The following is a 26,627-nucleotide window of genomic DNA, read 5'->3' on the forward strand; positions in this document are numbered from 1 at the left end:
CCTACAGGCAAAGTGTGTTCAAACCTTTGGTATGGATTTTCCCCAAATTATGTTTTTTACATTCTAATTCATTCCTATCTGGAATACATTTGAAGAATTCATAACATTCTATTGGGTTCCTCAAACAGAGAGATTGGCTAAATTCTGACTTCTATAACAAAAATTATAGAAATAAGGGCAATGATTTACCTTTATTTCAATAATTTAATTTTGTCTTTGTGATTCTGAAAATTTATATACTTGATAAAAAATATCATCAAGAAATCTAATGACCTTGTACTTTGGCAAAATTAACTATTCAAAAACAACACTTTGGAGCCACTATTATGAATTACCTGTGTTCTAGTAAATTTTTTGAATTACAGATATCTTGTAATCCTCACAATTACAGTCCCAGGGCATTCCCTTCTATTACCATAAAAGGCATATTGTGCATACAACACACACACACACACACACACACACACACACATGCTCCAGGGGGTCATATTCCATGAGTGATTTATTAATCCCAAAACTCTCTTTGTTGACCTAGGTGAAACCTCATGGACAACTCCACCTCGGTGGCCAACCACACTGGGCAGATGGATTTCATCCTAGTGGGGTTCTTCCTTCAGTCCAAGCACCCAGCTCTCCTTTGTGCAGTCATTTTTGTGATTTTCCTGATGGCCTTGTCTGGGAATAGCATTCTGATCCTTCTGATTCATTCTACTTCCCATCTCCACACCCCCATGTACTTTTTCATCAGCCAGTTGTCTCTCATGGATGTGATGTACATTTCTGTCACTGTGCCCAAGATGCTTATGGACCAGGTCGTGGGCATGAATAAGATCTCAGCCCCTGAATGTGGAATGCAGATGTTTCTCTACTTGACACTTGGAGGTTCAGAATTTTTCCTTCTGGCTGCTATGGCCTATGACCGCTATGTGGCCATATGCCATCCACTCCACTATTCTATTCTCATGAATCATAAGGTGTGTCTCCTCTTGGTGTCTGGCTGCTGGTTCCTGGGATCAGTGGATGGCTTTATGCTCACACCCATCACCATGACTTTCCCCTTTTGCAGATCACGGGAGATCCATCATTTCTTCTGTGAGGTCCCTGCTGTAATGAAGCTTTCCTGTTCAGACACATCCCTCTATGAGACACTCATGTACATATGCTGTGTCCTCATGCTCCTCATCCCTGTCATGATCATTTCAAGCTCCTATTATTTCATTCTCCTCACCATCCACAGAATGAACTCAGCAGAGGGCCAAAAGAAGGCCTTCACCACCTGTTCTTCCCATATGACTGTAGTTATCCTCTTCTATGGGGCTGCTATCTACACCTACATGCTCCCCAGCTCCTATCATACCCCTGAGAAGGACATGGTTGTATCTGTCTTTTATACCATACTCACTCCTTTGATAAACCCTTTGATATATAGCCTTAGGAATAAGGATGTCACAGGGGCACTAAGCAAAATGTTTAATGTGGAATCTCCCAGAAAACTGTAAAAACTTTTTGTATTAAGTGTTTATTTTCCTTCATTCTATGTATCAAAAATGTATAGTCTTATGCCAATGTTATTCTTCAGATTCTTATACAATGATATATTATCCCACATTTATCCCTTTTGGTAGGTTCTTCCTTTTACTGGAAAGTTTTTCAGGTTTATATTCATTATATTATTTATTCATTATTTATTTATTCATTTTCATTGTACCCATGTTATATTCTTCTGAAGTTGATAACTTCACTGTGATTATGTGAGAAGATATTCATAGTTTTAGGAAATACATAATAAAATATAGGAAAAAATGTGCAACTGAAGAGTGTAAGAGGTGATGAAGCAAAAGGGTTAAATTTTAACAAGTAAACCTAGGTAAATAATATATATGTTAATTGTATTATAATTATTTTATACTAATTGTTAATAATACTTGAAGTTATTTTAAAACAAAAGGTAAATTGTCAGATTTTTTTCCTTTTTTCTTTATGATGTTCTGCTTGGTGGCAGTGTAAGTGACATATTTTGGAAATGCCCTTGTTAACATTGCTGATCTTTACTGCAATAATCCAGTCTTCTGCCTACTTTTATATAGGACTACTTTGTTCTTCATGTTCCAGTGCTGCAAGCATGACCTGATATTATCTATTTAAAATCATTAATACCTTATGGTAGATTGGGTATACAAGACCCCGTAAAGCACTGTGTGAAAATTATTAACCCCATGTGGAAGGAGGGTTTAGCAAAAATTCACTGCTGACCTTTGAAGTACTTATTATATAAGCAAGTAGAGGAAGAACATCAAATTTTTAATCATTCATTTTTTTTCAATGAAAGTTGCTTATGCTATACTGTAATTTATAAATAGCTAAAGTTAGTTTTAAATCTAAAATGCAACATAGCTCTTATATCTAAGAAATTTGGGAGCTGTAGGTATAGTTTGTGAAAAGAATTGTAATAAAACATTCAAATTGTTTTGATGTTCATGGAGAAAGCATACAGGTCACAAGGACACATGAGTTCTACTTCTGACATGTAAGTTCAGCCAAATAAAGGGGAACTGAGAAAAAGCCTGGGAACTCAGTGTTGAAAGATAACTAGGATGTTAAACTCATATTAGTGCAAGTGGCTGGCACAGGGAGACCTGCACATGAAACTGATGCATGGAAAAAGAAGAGTATGAGTAAAGGCCAGGTGGTTGGCCAAGGAGGCAAGGTCAATATTCAAATGACATCTCCATTCCTGTTTCATTTCATAGTCTCATTTCTTGTCCTTTGTGACCTAGGTTTGAAAAAATCAGCAGTAAAATGATTTTATTTGCATTTTAAAATTGTTAAAACTGTGGTAATTAATTAGAAAAGTGCAAGACTAGATGCGGAGGTGAATGAGGATCATGAGCTGAATGGTGCCAATCTAAGTGGAAGGACCATACACTATAACCAAGAGGAATAGTGCTGGGCATTTGTGGTACGTCAGGCCTTCTTGAATCTGTTCCATAAAATCAAAAACTAATTGGCTTGTATATCAATTTTCAATGGATGCTGTCAATTTGTGTATCATCAGATGGTTTGAAAAATACAGATTCCCATTTCCTTTTCTCTTTTCTTTATTTGCATACCGACCTGTAAAATAAGGTTCTTGCAGGATTTGGGGAAACAAAGTTGGAAAATAAGTTTAATATTTTTATTCTAGTCAAAGGGAATGAATAGAATATGTACTTTAACATTTAAAGGAAATTAGGAATGTATGTATCACCTATTCAATATTCTGGTTCACACATTTAATGGTTGCATTGAAGACACCCTAGGCATTGAAACAAGCAAAAAAAAAAAAAAAAACAAAAAAAAACAAAGAACTCATGTCGCAACAGAAGAAAGGGTGGGGGAAAAAACTGTAACTGCAATGTATACATCTAAGGATGACCTGACCCCCTTGCTGTACAGTGGGAAAATAATAAAAAAAAAAACAAGAAAAAAATGTAGTAAGAAAGCATATTCTTAAAAAAGATGTTTTTTTACTCCATCTCAAGCAAAAAATAAATATTTATACTAAAATATTTTTAGAATAATGAAATATTAAAAAAATAAAATGTTAAAAATATTTATTTAGCTCTTCTGCCCTTTTCTTTTTTTTTTTTTTTTCTTTTTTGTCTTTTTAGGGCCACACCTGGTGCATATGGTAGTTTCAAGGCTAAGTGTCAAATCAGAGCTGTGTCACTGGCCTATGCTACAGGCATAGCAACATGGGATCCAAGCCATGTCTGCAACCTACAACACCAGATCCTTAAATGATGGTGCAAGGCCTGGGATCGAACCCACATCCTAATGGATATTAGTTGGTTTCATTACCACTACACAACCATGGGAAATTCCTTTTGCCCATTTTTTATTGTGTAAATTTTTTATGATTTTTATTTTTTCTATTATAGTTTATTTACAAAGTTCTGTCAATTTCTGCTGTACATTGAAGTGACCTAGATATTCATATATATGTATATAAGTATACACATTCTTTTTCTCACATTATCCTCCACCATATTCCATTACAAGTGACTATATATAATTCCTTGTGCTACACAGCAGGTCTCATTGCTTATCTACCTCAAATGCAATAGTTTCCATCTACTAACCCCATACTCCTACTACATTCCACTCTGTTCCCCTCCCCCTTGGCAACACTGTTCTACAAGTCGATCAGTTTGTTTATTTTCTGTAGGTGGCTTTATTTGTGCCATATATTAGCTTCCAGATATAAGTGATAGCATATGGTATTTGTCTTTCTCTTTCTGACTTATTTCACTTAGTTTGACAGTCTATAGTTCCATCCATGCTGCTGCAAATGTCATTATTTTGTTCTTTTTATGGCTGAGTTGTATTCCACATCTTCTTAATCCATTCATCTTTCAAAGGACATTTAGTTTGCTTCCATGTCTTGGCTATTGTCAATAGTGCTTCATTGAACATATGGGTGCATGCATCTTTTTCAAAGAAAGTTTTGTCCAGATATATGACAAACTTTGGAATTGCTGGATCATATATTTAGTTTCCTGAGGTACCTCCATACTGTTTTCCATAGTAGTTTTATTAAGTTATATTCCTGAAAACAGTGGGGGGGGGACATTTTTCATAGCACCCTATTCAGTGCTTGTTATTTATTGACTTGTTAAAGATGGCCATTCAGACTGATGTGAGGTTTTGATTGGCATTTCTCTAAAAATTATTGATGTTGAGCATTTTTCATGTGCCTGTTGGCCATCTGTATATCTCTTTGGGGAAATATCTATTCAGGTGTTCTGCCCATTTTTTTTATTGGATTGCTGGTTTTTTGGCTGTTGAATTGTATATGTTGTTTCTGTATTTTAGAGATTAAGACATTATCAGTTTTATCTTTTGAAACTATTTTCTGCCATTCTGCAGGTTGTCTTATTTACAGTTTCCTTTGCTATGCAAAATCTTGCTAGTTTGATTAGGTCCCATTGATTTAATTTTTGTTTTTATTTCTGTTGCCTTGGGAGACTGACCTAAGGACAAATTTGTAATGTTGATGCCAGAGGATGTTTTGCCTATGTTCTCTTCTAAGTTTGATTGTGTCTTGTCTTATGTTTAAGTCTTTTAGCCATTTTGAGTTTATTTTTGTAAGTGGTGTGAGGATGTGTTCTAGTTTCATTGATTTACATGTGGCTGTCCAGTTTTGCCATCCCCACTTGCTGAAGAGTCTCTTTTTCTCATTTTATATTCTTGCTTCCTTTGTTGAAGATTAATTGACCCTAGATGCCTGGGTTTATTTCTGGGTTCTCTATTCTATTCCATTGGTCTGCATGTCTGTTTTTGTACCAGTACCATACTCTCTTGATTACTGTAACTTAATGAAGATTGGGAGAATTATACCTCCTGCTTTGTTTTTATTCCTCAGGATTGCTTTGGCAATGCTGGGTCTTTCATGTTTTCATATAAATTTTTGAATTGTTTTATCTAGTTCTGTGAAAAATATCACAGGTAATTTGATAGAGATTGCATCAAATCTCCATATTCTTTGGGTACTATGGCCATTTTTACAATATTAGTTCCTCCAGTACAGGAGCATGGAGTATCCTTCCATTTCTTTGAATCCTCTTTAATTTCCTTGATTAATATTTTACAGTTTTCAGCATATAAGTCTTTCATCTCTTTGTTCAGGTTATTCCTAGGTATTTCATTTTTGGGGGGTGCAATTTTAAAAGGTATTTTATTTTTATATTCCTTTCTAATATTTCATTGTTATTATACAAAAATGCAACTAATTCTTGAATGTTCATCTTGTATCCTGCTGCTTTGCTGAATTCATTGATCAGTTCAAGTAGTATTTATGTGGAGTTCTTAGGGTGTTTTATATATAGTATCATACCATCTATCATCTGCATTCAGTGACAATTTTGCCTCTTCTCTTCCAATTTGAATAGCTTTTATTTCTTTTGTTTATCTGATTGTTGAGGCTAGGACTTCCAGTACTATGTTGAATAACAGTGGTGAGATTGGGTATCCTTGTTTCGTACCAGATTTTAGCCAGAAGTCTTTCAGTTTCTCTCCACTGAGTATTATATTGGCCGTGGGTTTGCCATAAATGGCTTTAATTATGTTAAAGTATATTCCCTCTTTGGTAAGCGTTTTTATCAGGAATGCATGTTGTATTTTGTCAAATGTTTTTTCTGCATCTATTGAGATGATCATGTGGTTTTTGACTTTTCTTAATGTGGTGTATGACACTGATTGATTTTCATATGTTGAACCATCCCTGTGAACATGGGATAAATCCGATGTGGTCGTGGCATATGATCTTTTTTAAAATGTTGGATTCAGTTTGCTAATTTTTTTTGAGAATTTTTGTGTCTATATTCATCAAAATATTGGCCTATAATTTTCCTTTTTGATAATATCTTTGGTTTGGGTATTAGGGTGATGGTGGCCTTATAGAATGTCTTTGGAGTGTTCCTTCTTTAACATTTTGTAAATGTTTAAAACTAATGGGTATAAGTTTTCTTTGTATGTTTGCTAGAATTCACCTGTGAAGCTATCTGGTCCTGGGCTTTTGTTTGTAGAGAGTGTTTTTATGACGTATTAAATTTCATTTATAATGATAGGTCTGTTCAATTGATCTATTTCTTGATTCGGTTTTGGCAGGCTGTCTCTAGGAAGTTGTCTATTTCTTCCAGGTTGTCAAATTTGTTGGCATATAGTTTTTCATGATATCCTCTGATTTTTTTTTTTTTTGCATTTCTGCATTATCTATTGAGATTTCTCCTTTTTCATTTCTTATTTTATTTGTTTTTTTTTTTCTCCTCTTCTTTGTGAGTCTGGCCAGAGGTTTGTCAATTTTGTTTTCCTTTCAAAATACCAGCTCTTGGATTTATTGATTTTTTCCTATTGTTTTTTTGAGTATCTATTTTATTTATTTCCTCACAGATCTTTATAATTTTCTTCCTTTTGTTAACTTTAGGTTATGTTTGTTCTTTTTCTAATTCTTTCAGATGGTAGGTTAAGTTGCTGATTTGAAATATTTCTTCTTTTCTGAGGAAGACCTCTATTGCTATGAACTTGAATCTAAGCCCTGCTTTTGTGGCATCCCATAGATTTTGAATAGTTGTGTTTTCATTATTATTTGTCTAGAGGTATTTTTTAGTTTCTTTTTGATTTCCTAATTGGCCCATTAGTTTTTTAGTAGCATGTTGTTTATTCTCCCTGTAGTCATTTTTCCCCCCATTTGTTTTCCTGTGGTTTATTTCTAGTTTCATGCCACTGTGGTCTGAGAAGATACTTGAAATAATTCCTATACTCTCAAATTTGTTGAGGTTAGTTTTGTGCCCCAGTATATGGTCAACCCTTGAGAATGTTTCATGTACACTTGAAAAGAATGTATATTCTGATTTTTTTTGGATATAATGTCCTGAAAATGTCTAACTTTTCCATTGTGTCATTTAGGATCTCTGTTGCCTTATTGCTGTTCTGTCTAGAAAATACATTCATTGATGTACATGGGATGTTAAATTCTCCTATTATTATTGTACTCCCATATATTTATCCTTTTATGTCTGTTAGTATTTGTTGTACAAATACTGGTTATCCTATATTAGGTGTATATATAAATATATATACACATATGTACACATATATATGATTGTAATATACTCTTCTTGAATGAGTCCTTTTATTATTAAGTAGTTTCCTTCTTTGTTTCATGCTCTTCTTTTTTTTTGCTTTTTAAGGCTGCACCTGTGGCATATGGAAGTTTCCAGGCTAGGGGTCAAATTGGAGCTATAGCTCCCTGCCTATGCCACAACAACTGCAACATGGGATCCAAGCTGTGTCTGCAACATACTTCACAGCTCATGGTAATGCTGGATCCCCAACCCCCTGAATGAGGCCAGGGATTGAACCCATGGCCTCATCAGTCCTGGTAGGGTTCATTAACCACTAAGCCAAGAAGGAAACTCCCAGTCTCTATTTTAAAATCTTTTTTTTTCTGATTTGAGTATTGCAAATCCCACTTTCCTGTTTTTTTCAATTTTCATGAAATTTCTTTTTCCATCTCCTTACTTTCAATTTATAAGTATCTTTTGCTTTAAGGTGAGTCTCTTATAGACACCATGTTTTAGGCTCTTCCTTTTTTATCCAATCTGCCACACTATGTATTTTGATTGGGGCATTCTTTCCACTGACATTTAAGGTGATTATTGATATGTTGGTATTTATTGCCATTTTAAACCTTTTTTTTCCAGTTCATTCTATGTTTCTCCTTTGTTCCTTCCTTTTTTTTAGATAAGACAATTTCCTTTTATTTTATGTTTGTGTCCTCTTCTTTTTAGTTTTTTTGAATTTAATGTTTGGTTTTGGTTTGCCTTTTTCCTGCTTTTCAAGTATGTTTACCCCTTCAAATATCTGTTCATTTTAACCTAATAGTCATATAGGCTCAAACACATTCTAAAAAAGAGTCTATATTTTCTTACTTTCTTTCCCCTTATTTTATGATTTTGAAATCCTTTTTTAACATCTTCATGTTTGTCTTTTTGCTGTTCCTTGTGTTTACCATCATGTTTACAATAAATATATATGTATTTCTTTCCTTTTAGATCTGTATACTGGCTTATTTAAGTGATTGCTTTCCATCTGAGTTTTCTGTGATCCTATTTATTCTTACTTCTTTTTTACTTAGAGAATTCCTTTCAGTATTTCTCTTAGAATGGGTTTAGTTTTGCTGTACACTTTTAGTTTTTGTTTGTTGGAGAAATTCTTTATTTATACTTCTATTTTAAATGATATTATTGATGGGTAGAGTATTATAGGCTGCATTTTTTTTCCCTGTTATAACTTGGAATATATCTCGCCACTCTCTTCTGTCCTTTAGTGTATGCAGAGAAATCAGCCAATAGGCTTATTGGGGTTCCCTTATAATTAATGCTTTGTGTTGCTGTCTTTTGAACCCTCCCTTTATCTTTAACTTTTGCCATTTTTATTATAATATGTCTTTGTGTGTGCCTGTTTGGGTTCCACTTGTTTGGGGCCCTCTGTGCTTCCTGTATCTTAATAATTGTTTTGTTAGATTTGGAAAATTTTCAGACATAATTTCTTATAATATATTTTCAATACACTCTTCTTCTTCTCCTCCTGTAATCTCTACTACGCATAGATTGTCCCTCTTTATATTATCCTTAGATTTTATATTGCTTTTATTTTTTTATTTGATTTTCTTTCTGTTATCCTGATTGGGTGATTTCCATTATTCTATCTTCCAAGTCACTAATTTCTTCCTCTGAATTATTCAGTCTGCTCTTTAGTGCCTTTAAATCAGTGTGCATCTCTGCAAATGAATTCCTAATTTTTCTTTGACTCGAATTCCTAATTTTTCTTTGACTCTTTCTTTTATTTTCTAGTTCCTTTCTAAACTAATCTGCATTACTGTTTATATCTGCTCTTAATTCCTTCATATTCACCCTTAATTCCTTCATTATTTTCACTATCTCCTTTTTTTTTTTAACTCATTGTCTATTAGACAACAGAGGTCGATTTCATTTTTTCCTGCTTCAGGTGAATTCTCCCATTCTTTTAACTGGAATGGTTCCTGAACCTCTGCATTTTATTTATATTTTTCTTATTCTGTGAGTTTAAGGAAACAAACTACTGTATTCTTGGAGGCCTATTTCTATGCAAGAGTACCCCTTTGTATTTTGTAGGGGTTTATCCTTTATTTATGATGGGGAATTTGTGTATTTGCCATATCTTTCCTCAGTGTGATCAGGCTGTTATCTCCTTGATATAGTGCTTCTTGTGGTTCCAGGGAAAAGTAGGTAATGGGCAGAGCTAGTAGTCAGTGTCTCATTGCTGGGCTCTTGATAGCAGCAAGGAAGGTCATGCAGGCTGATCTTATTTGCAGGGCCCTGGGAAGTGGTAAGAGCCTTGGACAGATTTCAACTGTGCCTGGAGCAGTTCACAGTGGCTGAGGTACAGTGTCTGAGTTCCCAGGGGAGAGAGAGCAACAACAGCTGGTGTTCAGAAACAATACCCTCCTCTGTGGTGCCCTCTGAGGTGACTGGGGCCACAAGTGGTGCCTGTTCATTGAGCTCTAGCGGTGGTGGGCCACACCTACCTCTGGAGTCAGAGATAAATGCAGTGGTTTGCCCCTGCCACCTATAGACCTCAGAAAAATCACCCCATCTCAATTAGCCCACACAGTATATGCTGCACAGGCTGCTAATGTTTGCAGGATCCTGGGAAGTGACAGTGATCAGGCATGTTTAGGCAGTGCCCAGAGCATTTGGCAGTGGAAGCAGTAGTATGGGTGTGTTCCCAGGGTAGTGAGAGCAATAATGGGTGGTTCCCCATTGCAGTGCCCTCTTCTTTGCTGAACTCAGTGGTGACTGGGGGCCATAGGTGGAGCATGTCCAGAGACCCATAGTGGTGGTGAGCCAAGTTCCCCTCTGTTCCAGAAATGACTGCTGTTTCTGAGATGATTGCTGTTGTCTGTCCCCACTGCCTGAGATCATGCAAGAGGTGCTGCATCAGCCTTAGCCCACAGAGGAAACACCCAGTCTCCCATAGCCTGAGCAAATGGTGCCTGTGCCAGAGGTGCCTATCCTCTGGGTTTCTGCATGCATGTGCAGGGAAAGATTCCTATGGCAGTCTGTCCCTCCTCCTCTTGCTCTCCCCAGCAATGGCACCTTGCTTCTCCTGGGCACCCAGAACTCCTTCCAGATTCCCTCAGCTGTGACATTCCCTTCCCAGCCCATGATGCACCACTCCCTAGCCCCTCAGTCTGTCACCACACAGCCAACCCTAGTCCTCTCCCTGGAACTGACCTCTGTATCCTGATTCTCAGCCCCCTGCCCCTGCCCAAGTTTTTTAGTCTATGGTGCTTAGGGTGGTGGTGCAGATGATCTGTGCAGCTCTCATTCTGCTTTGCCCTCCTCAAACCAGCTGCTGTGCTTTTCTCAGAGACTTAGAGGTCCCTCCATCTTGGCTGATCCCCCTGTCAGTTAGGTGTCTTCCCAGGGTGTGGGTTCCTTTCCTCTTTAACAGCTCCCTCTCAGGAGTGCTAGTCCATCCTGGATTCCTTTTCTCTCTCTCTTTTTTTCCTTTTGTTCTACCTTGTCTTGTGGATGGTTTCTTGCCCTTTTTGGAGGATTAAGGTCTTCTGCCAGCATTCAGTAGTTGTTCTGTGTGAATTGTTCTAAACGTAGATTTTTTTTTTTTTTTTTGGGTTGCTCCCTCGACATATGGAGATTCCCAGGCTAGGGATCCAACTGGGGCTACGGCTGCTGACCTATGCCACAACCACAGCAATGCAGGATCTGAGCCATGTTTGCAACTTACACCACAGCTCACAGCAATGCCGGAGCTTTAACCCACTGAGCGAGGCCAGGGATCAAACCCACAAACTCATGGCTCCTAGTCGGATTTGTTTCTGCTGTGCCACAATGGGAACTCCTAGATTTTTTTTTTTAATATGTGTGGGAAAAGGTGAGCCTCACATCTCACTCCTCTGTCATCTTTATCCTGTCTCCCCAGCATTCTTTCTAATGGCTAAAATATGAACACAATATATGTACTCTTCAAAAGATTGCATAAATAAACTATAGCATAGTCAGAAAACTATATACTCTGTAGCACTGAAAATGAATAAATCCATGATGCAGCAACTTGGATATATTTTTAAAATGTAATGGTAAGCATTTCTAAAAGGAAGTTACAAAAAATGTAAATGATATTATCCATCCATAATTAAACCGAATCATTTGGCATCGTTAGGTATATGTAAACCAGTAATAAATCTATAAATAAAAACAAAAAATAATTATAAAATTCAGGACAGGAAGTTCCCGTCATGGCACAGTGATTAATGAATACGACTAGTAACCATGAGGTTGCAGGTTCAGTCCCTGGCCTTGCTCAGTGGGTTGCTTCAATACCTGGCATTGCCATGAGCTGCTGTGAGCTGTGGTGTAGGTCGCAGTCATGGCTCAGATCCCGTGTTGCTGTTGCTCTGGTGTAGGCCGGTGGCTACAGCTCCAATTTGACCCCTAGCCTGGGAACCTCCATATGCCATGAGAGTGGCCCATAAATGGCAAAAAAAAAAGACAAAAAAAAATTTCAGGACAGTGCCTACCTGGAAGGCAGGAGGTAATGCTGAATAAACAGGTTGATGACTTCCAGGCACCAAAAGAGTTCTACTTCTACATGTGGGAGATGCATTTGCTGTGATTAGTGTACAAGGAGATTTGAATTATATATTGTTGAGTTATTACCACCTGCAACAGCTATCTGATCTTACCATCAAGGGTAAACAGGTATTCTCATGACTGTTGCATGTCAATAGACTGAAAAGTGATTTCTTTACATATTACATCAGTTGAATATTTTTGCTTCTTTTTAAATTACCTTTCAGTGCACAAATAGAACATGTCTAAATTTGATAATAATTTCAACAATCAGGAAAAAAGGAAATACTTGAAAATAAGTGACATTTTCTAGAGGAAGGTGAATTTTAGTTTTAGAAATTACTGTGATTACAATACATAAATGAAGAAGCTAAAATTTGAATTACTCTTAAATATATTCTATAATTTTACATCTCCATTAATTTTTCTTCCCTTGCTTAACATTTCGATCTATTTAACCATTCCTTGCACAATGAAGCTTCTTAAGCAGAACCAACATGAGCATCAGAGCAGAGAGTGTCCATCCTGTCTGTGGATATCAGCTCAGGGTGAAAAGCTGGTGCAGATGGAGGGCAAGAGTGGTACAGACCTTGTACAATATGGGAATTAGATGTACATACCTGGTGTTCAAAGAAAAATGCTTAGGGTGGAGACTTCCTAAAGGAAGAAGGAAGCTCAGGGTACAGAACTGGTGTAGGCTAGCAGTTCAAGAGTGTGCTATTTGGTTCCCTTCACAAACCTGAGGCAAAGTCTAAGACATTGAATGTAGTAAATGTAGAATAATGATTTTTATAAGAAATTTTTAAAAAGCTAGAGATGGGAGTTCCCATCATGGCACAGTGGTTAACAAATCTGACTAGGAACCGTGAGGTTGTGGGTTCAATCCCTGGCCTTGCTCAGTGGGTTAACGATCCGGTGTTGCCTTGAGCTGTGGTGTGGGTCACAGACACGGCTCAGATCCTGCATTGCCGTGGCTCTGGTGTAGACCGGTGGCTACAGCTCCGATTAGACCCCTAGCCTGGGAACCTCCATATGCCACGGGAGTGGCCCAAGAAATGGCAAAAATACCAAAAAAAAAAACAAAAAAACAAAAAAACCCAAAAAGCTACAGATGTCCTGAATAGCAATTATTTATTTGAAAAAGAATTAAATAATATTTTTCCTTTTTCTGATGCCGTCTATTCTCCCAAAAATGTCTAAAATATTAGCTCTTCCATGCACAGTGGAAGAATAATTAATGGGAGTTAATGGAACTTGATGGAGCAGTTGGGTTAGCCACACATAAAGCTGCACACCCATCATAGTGATCTCTCCCATCCTGTATCTCAGTTTTATTAGAAAGCTAGTAAAATTCTTCCAATCTATAAATCATTAGTTTTGCTCAACGAATGCCTTGCCTGAATATTTCAATTTTCAAACTTCTGATTGAATTTCTTGAGTTATACTTGACATAATTTTCCCACCATTATTTAAGTTAAGGTTAGATTTAAGTTCTAGATTATGGAAAGGTCAGACTCTATGAAAAACTAAGTTTTGATGAGTTTCATAGTAGCTGCACACCAAGTTAGAGAAATTTTCAGAGGAAAAATCATATAGTTTCTAAAACATATGTATATTTGAAGGAAAGGATAATGTAGTATACCTAGGGGAAAATGTAATCTATGACTTCAGGAAGTCTAAAGTCATGATTACATTAGAGATAGCAATAGAATCAGATTTTTTTTTCTTTTTAGGGCTGTGCCTGTGGCATATGGAAGTTCCCAGGCTAGGGGTCAAATTGGTTATTGCTGGCCTACATAACAGCCACACCAATGTGGGATCTGAGACACATCTGCAACCTACACCACAGGTTAAGGCAATGCCCCATCCTTTAACCCACTGAGCAAGGCCATACACCTAAGTCCTATCACATATTTCTTCTCTCTCAATGTTCCAATGACATTTCAGAGCAGGGATATACTGAGAGCTGAAAAAAGCAAAATATCTGGGGCCTCTGGACTTTGTGAGTTATAGAAATTTTGGTGATTCATAGCATATTTAATGGGGAGGGGAATCCAGGCTGCAATTAGGACATAAGATAAGGTGGGCATTTCTGGTAAGCTGTTCAGAGATGTTAAAATATCCAAAAATATTGCTGCACTTATATCAATGAGGGTTATACCTGGTTGTTTTCCTCTTGGAATTTTATAGTATCTGGTCTTACATTTAGGTCTTTAATCCATGTTGATTTTAATTTTGTATATGGTGTTAGAGAACACTTATAATTTCATTCTTTTACAGGTAGCTGTTCAGTTTTCCCAGCCCATGTATTGAAGAGAATTTATTTTTTCCATTGAATATTTTTTTCTCCTTTGCCATAGATTAGTTGACCATAAGTGTGTGGGATTATTTCTGGGGGTTTCTTTTTTTATTACTCAAATGAATTTATCACATCTGTAGTTGTATAATGATCATAACAATCTGATTTCACAGGATTTCCAACCCACAGCCCAAGCACATCCCCCCTACCCCAAAACTGTCTCCTCCGGAGACCATAAGTTTTTCAATGTCTGTGAGTCAGCATCTATTCTGCAAAGAAATTCAGTCTGTCCTTTTTTCAGATTCCACATGTCAGTGAAAGAATTTGATGTTGGTGTCTCATTGTATGGCTGACTTCACTTAGCATGATAGTTTCTAGGTCCATCCATGTTGCTAAAAATGCTGGTATTCATTCATTCTTTTTAATGGCTGAGTAATATTCCATTTTGTATATGTACCAAATCTTCTTGATCCAATTTACCAATTTACAATCCCACCAACAGTGTAATAGAGTTCCTTTTTCTCCACACCCTCTCCAGAACTTATTGTTTGTAGACTTTTTGATGATGGCCATTCTGGCTGGTGTAAGGTGGTACCTCAGAGAGGTTTTGAATTGCATTTCTATAATAATGAGTGATGTTGAACACCTTTTCATATGTTTTTTGGCCATCTGTATGTCTTCTTTGGAGAACTGTATGTTTAGATCTTCGGACCATTTTTGGATGTGGTGGTTTGCTTTTTTGGTATGGAGCTGCAGAAGTTGTTTATAAATTTTGGAGATGAATCCCTTGTCAGTTGATTCACTTGCAAATATTTTCTCCCATTCTGTGGGTTATCTTCATTTTGTTTAGGGTTTCCTTTGCTGTGCAGAAACTTTGAAGTTTAATTAGGTCCCATGTGTTTATTTTTCTTTTTGTTGTCAATACTCTAAGAGGTTGAAGCAACTCTGAGAAGACGTTGCTGTTGTTTATGTCAGAGAGTGTTTGACCTATGTTTTCCTCTAAGAGTTTTATAATGTCTGGTCTTATATGTAGGTCTTTAATCCATTTGGAGTTTATTTTTGTGAATGGTGTAGGGAGTGGTCCAACTTCATTCTTTTCCTTGTGGCTATCCAGTTTTCCCAGCACCACTTATTGAACAAGCTGTCCTTTCTCCATTGTATATCCTTACCTACATTGTCATAGAGGAGTTGGCTGTAGGTGTGTGGGTTTAATTCTGGGCTTTCTATCCTGTTCCACTTATTTATGTTTCTGTCTTTGTGTCAGTACCATATGGTTTTGATGATTGTTGCTTTGTGGTATAGTCTGAAGTCAGGGAGCCTGATTCCTCCAGCTCCATTTTTCTTTTTCAGGCTGGCTTTGGCTCTTTTGGGTCTTTTGTGCCTCCAAACAAACTTTAAAATATTTTGTTTGAATTCTGTGAAAAATGTCCTTGGTAATTTGATAGGGATTGCATTGAATCTGTAGATTGCCTTGGGTAGTATAGTAATTTTGATAATATTGACTCTTCTGATCCCAGAGCATGCTAAGTCTTTCCATCTATTTGTGTCATCTTTGATTTCTTTCATCAGTGGTTTATAGTTTTCAGAGTATAGGTCTTTTGTTTCTTTGGATAGGTTTACTCCTAGGTATTTTATTCTTTTGGATGTGATGATAAATGGGATTGCTTCCCTAATTTCTTTTTCTACTCTTTCATTGTTAGTGTATAGAAATGCCTTCAATTTCTGTCTATTAATTTTGTATCCTGTGACTTTGCCAAATTCGTGGATGAGCTCTAACAGTTTTCTGGTAGAGTCTTTAGGATTCTCTAGGTATAGTATGTCATCTGCCAGTAGTGATAATTTTATTTCTTCCTTTCCAATTTGAATTCCTTTTATCTCTTTTACTTAACTGATTGCTGTGGCTTGGACTTCCAAAACTATGTTGAATAGTAGTGGTGAGAGCAGATATCCTTGTCTTGTTCCTGATCTCAGCAGGAATTCTTTTAGCTTTTCACCATTGAGAATGATGTTCACTGTGGGTTTGTCATATATGGCCTTTATCATGTTGAGGTATGTTCCCATTACACCCATTTTCTGAAGGGTTTTTATCAGAAATGGGTGTTGGATGTTGTCAAAGATTTTTTCTGCATCTATTGAGAGGATCATATGGTCTTTATTCCTCAGTTTGTTAATGTGGTGTATCACATTGATTTATTTGTGGATATTGAGGAATCCTTGCATCTCTGGCATAAATTCTACTTGATAATGATGTACAATCCTTTTAATGTATTGTTGGATTCAGTTTACTGGTATTTTGTTAAGGATTTTTGCATCGATGTTCATCAGTGAATGTGGCCTGTAGTTTTCTTTTTTTGTGGAATCTTTGTCTGGTTGTGGTACTAGGGTGATGGTGGCCTCATAGAATGAGTTTGGGAGTATCCCTTCCTCTGTGATTTTTTGGAATAGTTTCTGAATGATAGTTGTTAGCTCTTCTCTAAATGTTGGATAGAATTTGCCTGTGAAGCCATCTGGTCCTGGACTTTTGTTTGTTGGAAGTTTTTTAATCACAGTTTCAATTTCAGTTCTTGTGATTGGTCCATTCATCTTTTCTATTTCATCTTGGTTTAGTCTTGGAAGATTGTACTTTTCTAAGAATTTGTCCATTTCTTCTAGGTTTTCCGTTTTATGGCGTATAGTTACATATAGTAGTCTCTTATGATCCTTTTAATTTCTGTGATGTCCATTGTTAATTCTTCTTTTTAATTTCTAATTTTATTGATTTGAGTCCTCTCTCTTTTTTGCTTGATAAGTCTGGCTGGGTTTTATCAATTTTGTTGATCTTTTCAGAGAATGAGCTTTTCTTTTCATGGATCTTTTCTATGGTTTTCTTCATTTCTATTTCATTGATTTCTGCTCAGATATTTATGATTTCTTTCCTTCTATGAACTTTAGGTCTTGTCTGTTCTTCTCTCTCGAGCTGCTTTAGATGTAAAGTTAGCTTGTTTATTTGAGCTTTTTCTTGTTTCCTGAGATGGACTTGTATTGCTATAAACTTCCCTCTTAGAATGGTTTTTGCTGCATCCCATAGGTTTTGGAGCATCGTATCTTTGTTGTCATTTGCTTCTAGGTATTTTTTAATTTCCTCTTGGATTTCTTCAGTGATCCATTGGTTGTTTAGCAGCATGTCGTTTATTCTCCACGTGTTTGTGTTTTTTTGCAGTTTTTTTCTTGTTGTTGATTTCCAGTCATATAGTGTTGTGGTCAGAAAAGATGCTTGATATGATTTCAATTTTCTTAAAGTTACTGAGGTTGGATTTGTAGCCCAGGATGTGTTCAATTTTAGAGAATGTTCCATGTTCACTTGAGAAGAATCTGTATTCTGCTGCTTTTGGATGAAATCTCCTATAAATATCTATCAAGTCCATCTGGTATAATGCATCATTTAGGGCCTGTGTTTCCTTACTGATTTTCTGTCAGGATGATCTGTCCATTGCTGTAAGTGGGGTGTTAAAGTTCCTGACTATGATTGTGTTATTGTTGATTTGTCCTTTTAGGTTGTTAGCAGTTGCCTTATATATGGTGGTGAACCTGTGTTGGGTGCATAGATATTTAAAATTGTTATATCATCTTCTTGGATTGATCCTTTGATCATTATGTAATGTCCTTCTTTGTCCCTTAAAATATTCTTCATTTTAAAGTCTATTTTGTCTGATATGAATATTGCTACTCCAGCTTTCTTTTGATCCCCGTGTGCATGAAATATTTTCTTCCATCCTCTCACTTTCAATTTGTATGTGTTCCTAGAAACAAAGTGGGTCTCTTGAAGACAGCATATATCTGGATCTTGTTTTTGTATCCATTCGGCCAGTCTGTGTCTTTTGGTTGGGGTGTTTAGTCCATTAACATTTAAGGTAATTATCAATATGTATGTTCTTATTGCCATTTTGTTAATTGCTTTGGATTTGCTTATGCTGTTCTTTTTTCTTTCCTTCTTCTCTTGTTCTTTTCTGCCTAGAGATGATACTTTAGTTATTGTTGTAAGGCTAGTTTAGTGTTGCTGAATTCTCTCAGCTTTTGCTTATCTATGAAGGTTTTGATTATTCCTTCAAATCTGAGTGAGAACCTTGCTGGGTAAAGTAATCTTGGTTGGAGGTTTTTTCCTTTCATCATGTTAAGTATATCATGTCACTCCCTTCTGGCCTGCAGAGTTTCTGCTGAAAAATCTGCTGATAAACGTATTGGGGTTCCTTTGTATGTTATTTGTTTCTTTTCCCTAGCTGCTTTCAATATTTTCTCTTTGTCTTTAATTTTGGTCAGTTTGATTAATATGTGTCTTGGGGTGTTCTTCCTTGGGTTTATTTTATATGTTACTCAAGGGTTTATTTTATATGTTACTCATTCTTTCTGGATTTGAATGAATGATTCCTTCCCCATGTTAGGGAAGTTTTTGGCTATTATCCCTTGGAATATTTTTTCTGTCCCCTTCTCTCTCTCTTCTCCTTCTGGCACCCCTATAATATGGATGTTGGTGTGTTTAACATTGTCCCATAGTTGTCTGAGCCTCTCATCATTTCTTTTCAGACTTTTTTCTCTTTTCTGTTCCACATCCATGATTTCCACTAATCTGTCCTCCACTTCACTTATTCATTCTTCTGCCTCCTGTATTCTGCTGTTAGCTGCTTCTAGTGAATTTTTTATTTCAGTTATTGTATTTTGCATCTCTTCTTGTTTAAGTTTTATATCTTGTATCTCTTTGGTTAGTGTTTCCTGTAAGTTATCCATCTTTGCCTCTAGTTTATTTCCAATGTCTTGCATCATCTTCAGCATCAACAGTCTAAAGTCTTTTTCCTGGAGGCTGAGAATCTCCTCATTGCTTAGCTGATTTTCTGGGGTTTTTCCTTTCTCCCTCATCTGAGTTATAGTTCTCTGTCTTTTCATTTTCATAGGTTTTTGGTGTGGTGACCTTCTTACAGATAATAGAGTTGTACCCTCTCTTACTTCTCATGTCTTCCCCCCTGTGGCTGAAGTCAGTGTGGGGGGCTTGCTGTAGGCTTCCTGATGGGAGGGACTGATACCTGCCCACTGGTGGGTGGAGCCAATTCTGATCCCTCTGGTGGGTGGGGCTTAGTCTCTGGATGTGATTAGAGGCAGCTGTTTGCCTGAGGGGTCTTTAGGGAGGCTGTTTACTGAGGGGTGGGGCTGTGGTCCTGCCTGGATTGTTGTTTGCCCTGGGGCTTCTCAGTAGATGACTGATGGGTGGGGCCAGATTTTCCCAAAACAGCCACCTCCAGAGAACGTCAGTTCTTCTGAATATCCCCAAGAGCTTTGCTTTTAATGTCCCTCCCTCACAACAAGCCATGTTCACCCCTGTTTTCCCAGGATGTCCTCCAAGAACTGCAGTCAGGTTTGACCCAGATTCCCAAGGAGACTTTGCTTTGCCCTGGAACCCAGTGCACATGAAAGTCTGTGTGCGCCTTTTAAGAATGGGTCTCCGTTTCCCCCAGCCCTGTGGAGCTCCTGCACACAAGCCCCACTGGCCTTCAATGCCACATGCTCCAGGGCTCTTTCTCGCCATGCCAGATCCCCACATGTGAGAGTTGAATGTGGGGCTCATAACTCTAACTCCTGTAGGCTGTAGGTGAGTCTCTGTGGACCAGTTAGTTTCCATTCTTTGGGGCTTCCCACCCAGGAGGTATGTGGTAGTTTATATCATCAAATCACCCCTCCTACCTCTTGATGTGGCCTCCTCTTTTTCTTCTGGAGTAGGATATCCTTTTTAAGGTTTTTGGTCCATTTGGGTGAAGAATGCTCAGTCTTTAGTTGTGAATTTTGTTGTTTTAGGAGAGATGTTGATCTCCAGTCCTTCTATTCCACCATCTTATTCCCCTATGTGGGTTTCACATCCTGTTCCATTGATCTATATTTCTGTTTATGTGCCAGTGCCATACTGTTTTGATTACTGAAGCTTTGTGGTATAGTCTGAAGTCAGGAAGCATGGTTCCTCTATGACCATTTTTAAGATTGTTTTGGCTATTTTGTTGTCATTTTTCTTTCCAAGTTTAAAAAATGTTCTAGTTATGTGAAAACTGCCATTTATGATTTGATAGGGATTTCATTTAATCTGTAGATTGCTTTGGATAATAGAGTCATTTTGATAATGTTGATTCTTCTAATCCAAGAACACACACACAAAATGAAATAGGAAGTTCCCTTTGTGGTTCAGTGGAAACAAATCTGATTACTGACTAGTGTGCATGAGGATGCAGGTTTGATCCCTAGCCTCACTCAATGTGTTAAGGATCCAGTTTTGCCATGAGCTGTGATATAAGTCTAAGATGGGTCTCAGATCGCTTGTTGCTGTGGTCGTGGCTAGGCCATCAGCTGTAGCTCTGATTGGACCCCTAGCCTGGGAACTTCCATATGCCATAGGTGCAGCCCTAAAAAGCAATAATAATAATGATAATAACAATAATAATAATAATGAAATAATTTCATTTTGTGAAACATGAATGGACCTAGAGATTGTCATGTTAAGTGAAGTAAGTTGTACAGATAAATTCAAACCTCATATGCTATTACAGACATATTGAATCTAAAAAAAAAAGTTATAACAGGAATTCCTATTGTGGCTCAGTGGTTAACATACCTGACTAGAATCCATGAGGACTTGGGTTCAATCCCTGGCCTCACTCAATGGGTTAAGGATCTTGCATTTGTGAGGTATGGTGTAGGTCACAGACACAGATAGGATGGTGCGTTGCTGTGGCTCTGGAGTAGGCTGGTGGCTACGGCTCTGATTTGACCCCTAGTCTGGGAACATCCATATGCCCTGGATGTAGCCCTAAAGAGACAAAAAGACAAAAAAAGATAAAATGAAAACCTTATAACAATGAACTTATTTACAAAACATAAATAGACTCATAGATATAGAAAACACACTTATGGTTACCAGAGGGAATAGTGGGGGGGGGGGGAAGAGATTGCAAGTTTTGGATTAATATATACAAACTAATATGTATAAAATATATAAACAAAAAACTACTCTAAAGCACAGGGAAAATTATTCAATATCTTGTATTCACCTATAATGAAAAATCATATTAAAAATAATATATATATATACATATATATATATATATATAATCTGAATGACGTTGCTCTACTCCTGAAAATAACACAATATTGTAAATTATCTATATGTCAACTTAAAAAGAAGTTAGAAAAAATGGACCATTTTTTCGTTGTTACTTCTTTCCCTTCTCTAAAGGCATGTGCAGTCTTATGAGTTTTGTACCTCTGTTTTTGTTTCAAAGTAGGTGTTTATTATTTAATATTTATACAAAATGGCTTATTACTCACAAATTAACTTGAAAAATTTAACAGCTTTTCTCCTCCCTTCAAGAAAAGTTACACCGTGTCTTTACAGTCCTCAGTGCCAGTGCATTTTTATGGTATAGGAAAAAATTCAGGAACATTCCATGTACCTTTGTTAGAATTTATAGTACAGAAGAATCCAAAATCCATATGGTGAATTATTTTTAATTTTAATTTTTTTATTGTTATTTCCCCAACACAATTTTTTTCCACTGTACAGCTTGGGGACCCAGTTATACATACATGTATACATACTTTTTTCTTACATTATCATGCTCCATCATAAGAATCCAGACATAGTTCTCAGTGCTACACAGCAGGATCTCATTATTAATCCATTCCAAATGTAGTAGTCTCCATCTAGTAACCCAAGCACCCAATCCATCCCAATCCCTCCCCATCCACCCAGGCAACCACAAGTCTATTTTCCAAGTCCAGGATTTTCATTTCTGTGGAAAAGTTCATTTGTGCTGTGTATTAGATTCCAGATATGAGTGATATCATGTGGTATTTGTCTTTCTCTTTCTGACTTACTTCACTCAATATGAGAGTCTCTAGTTGCATCCATGTTGCTGCAAATGACATTTCATTTTTTAGGGCTGAGTAGTATTCCATTGTGTGTATATAACACATCGTCCTAATCCAATCATGGGTCAATGGACATTTGGGTTGTTACCATATTTTGGCTATTGTGAATAATGCTGCAATGAACATGAGGGTGCATGTGTCTTTTACAAGGAAAGCTTTGTCTGGATATATGCCCAAGAGTGGGACTGCAAGGTCATATGGAAGCTCTATGTATAGATTTCTAAGGTATCTCCAAACTGTTCTCCATAGTGGCTGTACCAGCTTATATTCCCACCAACAGTGCAGGAGAATTCCCTTTTCTTCACACCCTCTCCAGCACTTGTTATTTGTGGACTTATTAATGGTGGCCATTCTGACTAGTGTGAGGTGATATCTCATGGTAGTTTGGATTTGCATTTCTCTAATAATCAGGGATGTTGAGGATTTTTTCATGTGCTTGTTGGCCAACTGTACATCTTCCTTGGCGAAATGTCTATTCAGGTCTTTTGCCCATTTTTCCATTGGGTTGTTGGTGTTTTTGCTGTTGAGTTTTATAAGCTGTGAATTATTTTTTAAAAACACACACATTTACTTTAAGTGTTACTGAAGTCATAGAAACAGTGAAGGTTACAAAATAAATATTAAACAACACCTGTGTATAACTTTTCAATGTAAAAATGATTATATATATTTTCCACTTTGTTTCAGCCTCTACAAACACTTTTTTAAAAGCAGAAGTCAAAACTTTTTCAGTTACCTGAAACATCAAATACATATTATAGTTTGAAAAACTCTTTAAAAAAGGGGGAGGAGTTCCCTGGTGGCTCAGCAAGTTAAGGATCTAGTATTGTCACTACTGTGGCTTTGGGTGCTGCTGTGGTGTAAGTTCAATTCCTGGCCCTGGAACTTTCACATGCCATGGGTGTGGACAAAAGAAGAAAAAAAAGAAAGAAAGAAATACTTTAAAAGCAGTACAATTTAAATAGTTGTTAACTCACAAATGGGAATGCAAAAACCATAACAGACCTCAAGGCATTCATGCATGTCAGAGTCATAAAATTCAAGGCAGAACCTCAGCCAAGGGTCTGACAGTAAAAGACCATAAGGAGTAGGGATTCAGCACTGGGCAACCTGGCAGTTTCTTGCAGTGGAACAAAGTCAAAACCAAATAGACTCTCCTTGCAGAATCCAAGGTCCACTTTAAAACCAGCTCCCTTAAACACCTTAATCCTTTCTGAATCCCTCCTCATCATTTGAAAACAGACAATACAAAGGCTTCATACAGAAATTTACTGAAACTGTATTTCACACCTATGTTCTAACAACTAGTTTAGCAGAAAGAACTACAAAATGCAAATTTCCAAAATGTTTCCTTTTTAATGGGACTAGAAGACAATGCTAGGACCAATTTGTTTCCTAAAAATGAAACAATTCATATGACATCTAATGAAGTTAAAATTAGAAATCAGTGGTCAACACTATTTTTAAAAGCCTTGAAAAGAAAGTGAAACCATATTTTATCTGGAATATAAAAAGATCATTCATATAAAAGTTCCTTTATTTGTATAACTTGGTATTTTCAAATAATTGAAATAATTTAGCTATTTAAATTATTATTTTAAGCAATAAAAAGCAAAGATGAGGGCTACCTACTGAGCTATACACTTACACATGATTGGCATGGTAAATATGTATTTTACCACAATTAAAAATAAATAAAAGAAGGGTACTTCTGGATAATATATGGTAGTAAGAAATGTGTGACTTAGTAATCAGACTGGTTTTAGTAAGATAATAAGTTAGTTCTTTCTCTTTTTTACTCTGAACTTCAATGGTACATTTTCAAATCCCTAAACCTCCAAAAACAGTAGCAAATAAAAATTGCCTAACCCTTAAATAAAACCACTCTTCATGCTGGAACCCTTGAATTTAGACAGATTCAGGTGAGAGAATTGTTCAAGGAATTGTAAAAAGAAAACACCAGGGCTACAGGAGAACCATTTTTTAAAATTTATTGTGTATGTTTATGTAATGTAATGAGTTGGCATATATTTATAGACCAAAAGGTAATTTCTTAAGTATTTTGTAATAAGGGAAAACCTCCCTAACTTTCTGGCATCATTTTCACTCTCACTTAGGATTATTGTTACCTCCCTGGCATACCCTTACCCTCTATAAATAAATACATCACAATACTGTACAAAGCAGATACAAAAGCAGGTTTCTTGGCAGACTTGCCCCAGAGATTGCTGAAGCACCTGGGCAGAAACACTAAATCTGCAGTGGTGCTGGGTAGTACCTCTAGATCATATTGACCAAGCTGTCTGGCATTTACAGAAGCAGGGGTGTTCTCTTTCTGGTGGCTCTCTCTCAGTGGCAGGATGTGGTAGTTGGGGTCCAGATTGTTTGTTCACACTCACACTTCCATAACTTGTACTGGTAGGGAAGGAAAAATTGTTGCCCTCCTTCTCTTTGAATCTGTAGTGTAAATCCACTTACAGCCAGAATCCCCCATACTGCCAAGGTAATAAAGTCATTCATCTGAAAAAGGCACGTTTATGAAAGTTCTGCCAAAATCCATGTGGAACATTTTCTTGGTTACATTCAAAGTGATGTAAGAAAGGATCATGTACAAGTAGCTGTCAATGGCCAAGACCACCAAATAGGAGCCAATGAATCCACAGGTCAGTATGTCCACTGTTCTTGGGCCACTCATGAAAACCACTGGAATGAGAACAGCTATGCAAAAGAAGGTCAACCAGAACACAGCATCAATGGCATTTCTCCTCTCATCAGTGACTTTCTTCCCTCTGCTGGGAAATATAAAGATTTCTTATGATGATGCTGTGTACTACTTTTAAAAAAAGAATTTCCTTAAATATACCCTTATCATTCCAGGTCCTTCAACAGTACCTCAATCATGGAGGACTTGCTGCTTTGGGTTAATCTCAAACCTCCATTTTTATGTGTCCCCATCTCTCTCTCTCACCACTTCTGGGGTCACAGAACTTCTTGCAGCTGATCAAACATGGAAAGTGATTTTCTGTTTCAGGGCTTTTATCTTTTTTTTTTCCTATATGATATCACTCATATCTGGAATCTACATGTGGCACAAATGAACCTTTCCACAGAAAGAAAATCGTGGACTTGTGGTTGCCAAGGGGGAGACGAAGGGAGTGGTATGGATTGGGAGCTTCAGTTTAATAGATGCAGCCTATCGCCTTTGGAATAGATTAGCAATGAGATCCTGCTGTGTAGCACTGGGAACTATGTCTGGTCACTTATGATGGAGAATGATAATGTGAGAAAAAATTATGTATACGTGTATGTGTAACTGGGTCACCATGCTGTACTGTAGAAAAATAAATAAATAAAAGGTAAAAAAAAAAATCCCTGCCCATATATTTATTGGCTGGCTCCCTGTTTCATTCCTGCATCTGAAGAAATTTCTGAATAAAAGGTCTTAACCAGTCAGTATCAAAGAGATATCCCCATGATTCTCATCCTTTCACACTGCCTTACTATTTATTCACCGAAGTTATGAACAAATGGCATTACTACTTTAGTAGTTTATTGATTACTAGAATGTGAGCTCTAGAAGGGCAGACTCTTGGTTTTCAACTCTCATGAATCCAGAATAGAGGTTGACATATATGTGGCAGTGAATAAACACTTTGGAATGAGTAAATGAAAGACTCATTGCATGTCTTTAATTAATCTCTGCAAGAAAATAATCATGTTAGAAATGCATTCCATGTTGCACCCCCAAAAAAATTATTGCTGTATTAGAAGTTGTGTACAAAGATATTCTCGTGCTCATTCTTTAAAAAATGTAAACTTGAATATTTTAATTATAGCCAAATGGGAGGATTTTCTAAATAGAAAAGTGCTAGAAGAAATCATTAAATTTCATATATTAAATTCAATACCTTGGAGTTCCCATTGTGGCTCAGCAGTTAATTAATCTGACTAGCATCCATGAGGACACATGCTTGATCCCTGCCCTTGCTCAGTGGATCAAGGATCCAGCATTGCCATGAGCTGTGGTATAGGTTACAGATGCAGCTCAGATACTGTGTTTCTGTGGCTGTGGTGTAGGCCAGCAGGCGCAGCTCCAATTAGACACCTAGCCTGGGAAATTCCATATGCCAAAGGCATGGCCCTAAAAAGCACCCCCAAAAAGATAAATTCAATACTTTAAAAAATTCTGATGAGACACAATATAAAAATAA

General features: G+C 36.9%; 1 pseudogene; it reads left to right on the forward strand.

Annotated features, from left to right (window-relative positions):
• Positions 1-545: 545 nt before the first annotated feature.
• The window catches only part of LOC100516070 (olfactory receptor 2T29-like), a 31,796-nt pseudogene continuing 5,714 nt past the window's right edge, over positions 546-26,627 (forward strand).

Source organism: Sus scrofa, chromosome 2 (assembly GCF_054392235.1).
Source record: "Sus scrofa isolate SSC_HxYL_T2T_F1_AM1 chromosome 2, Sscrofa_HxYL_maternal_Yorkshire_Landrace_v2.0, whole genome shotgun sequence".
Classification (NCBI taxonomy): Eukaryota; Metazoa; Chordata; class Mammalia; order Artiodactyla; family Suidae; genus Sus; species Sus scrofa.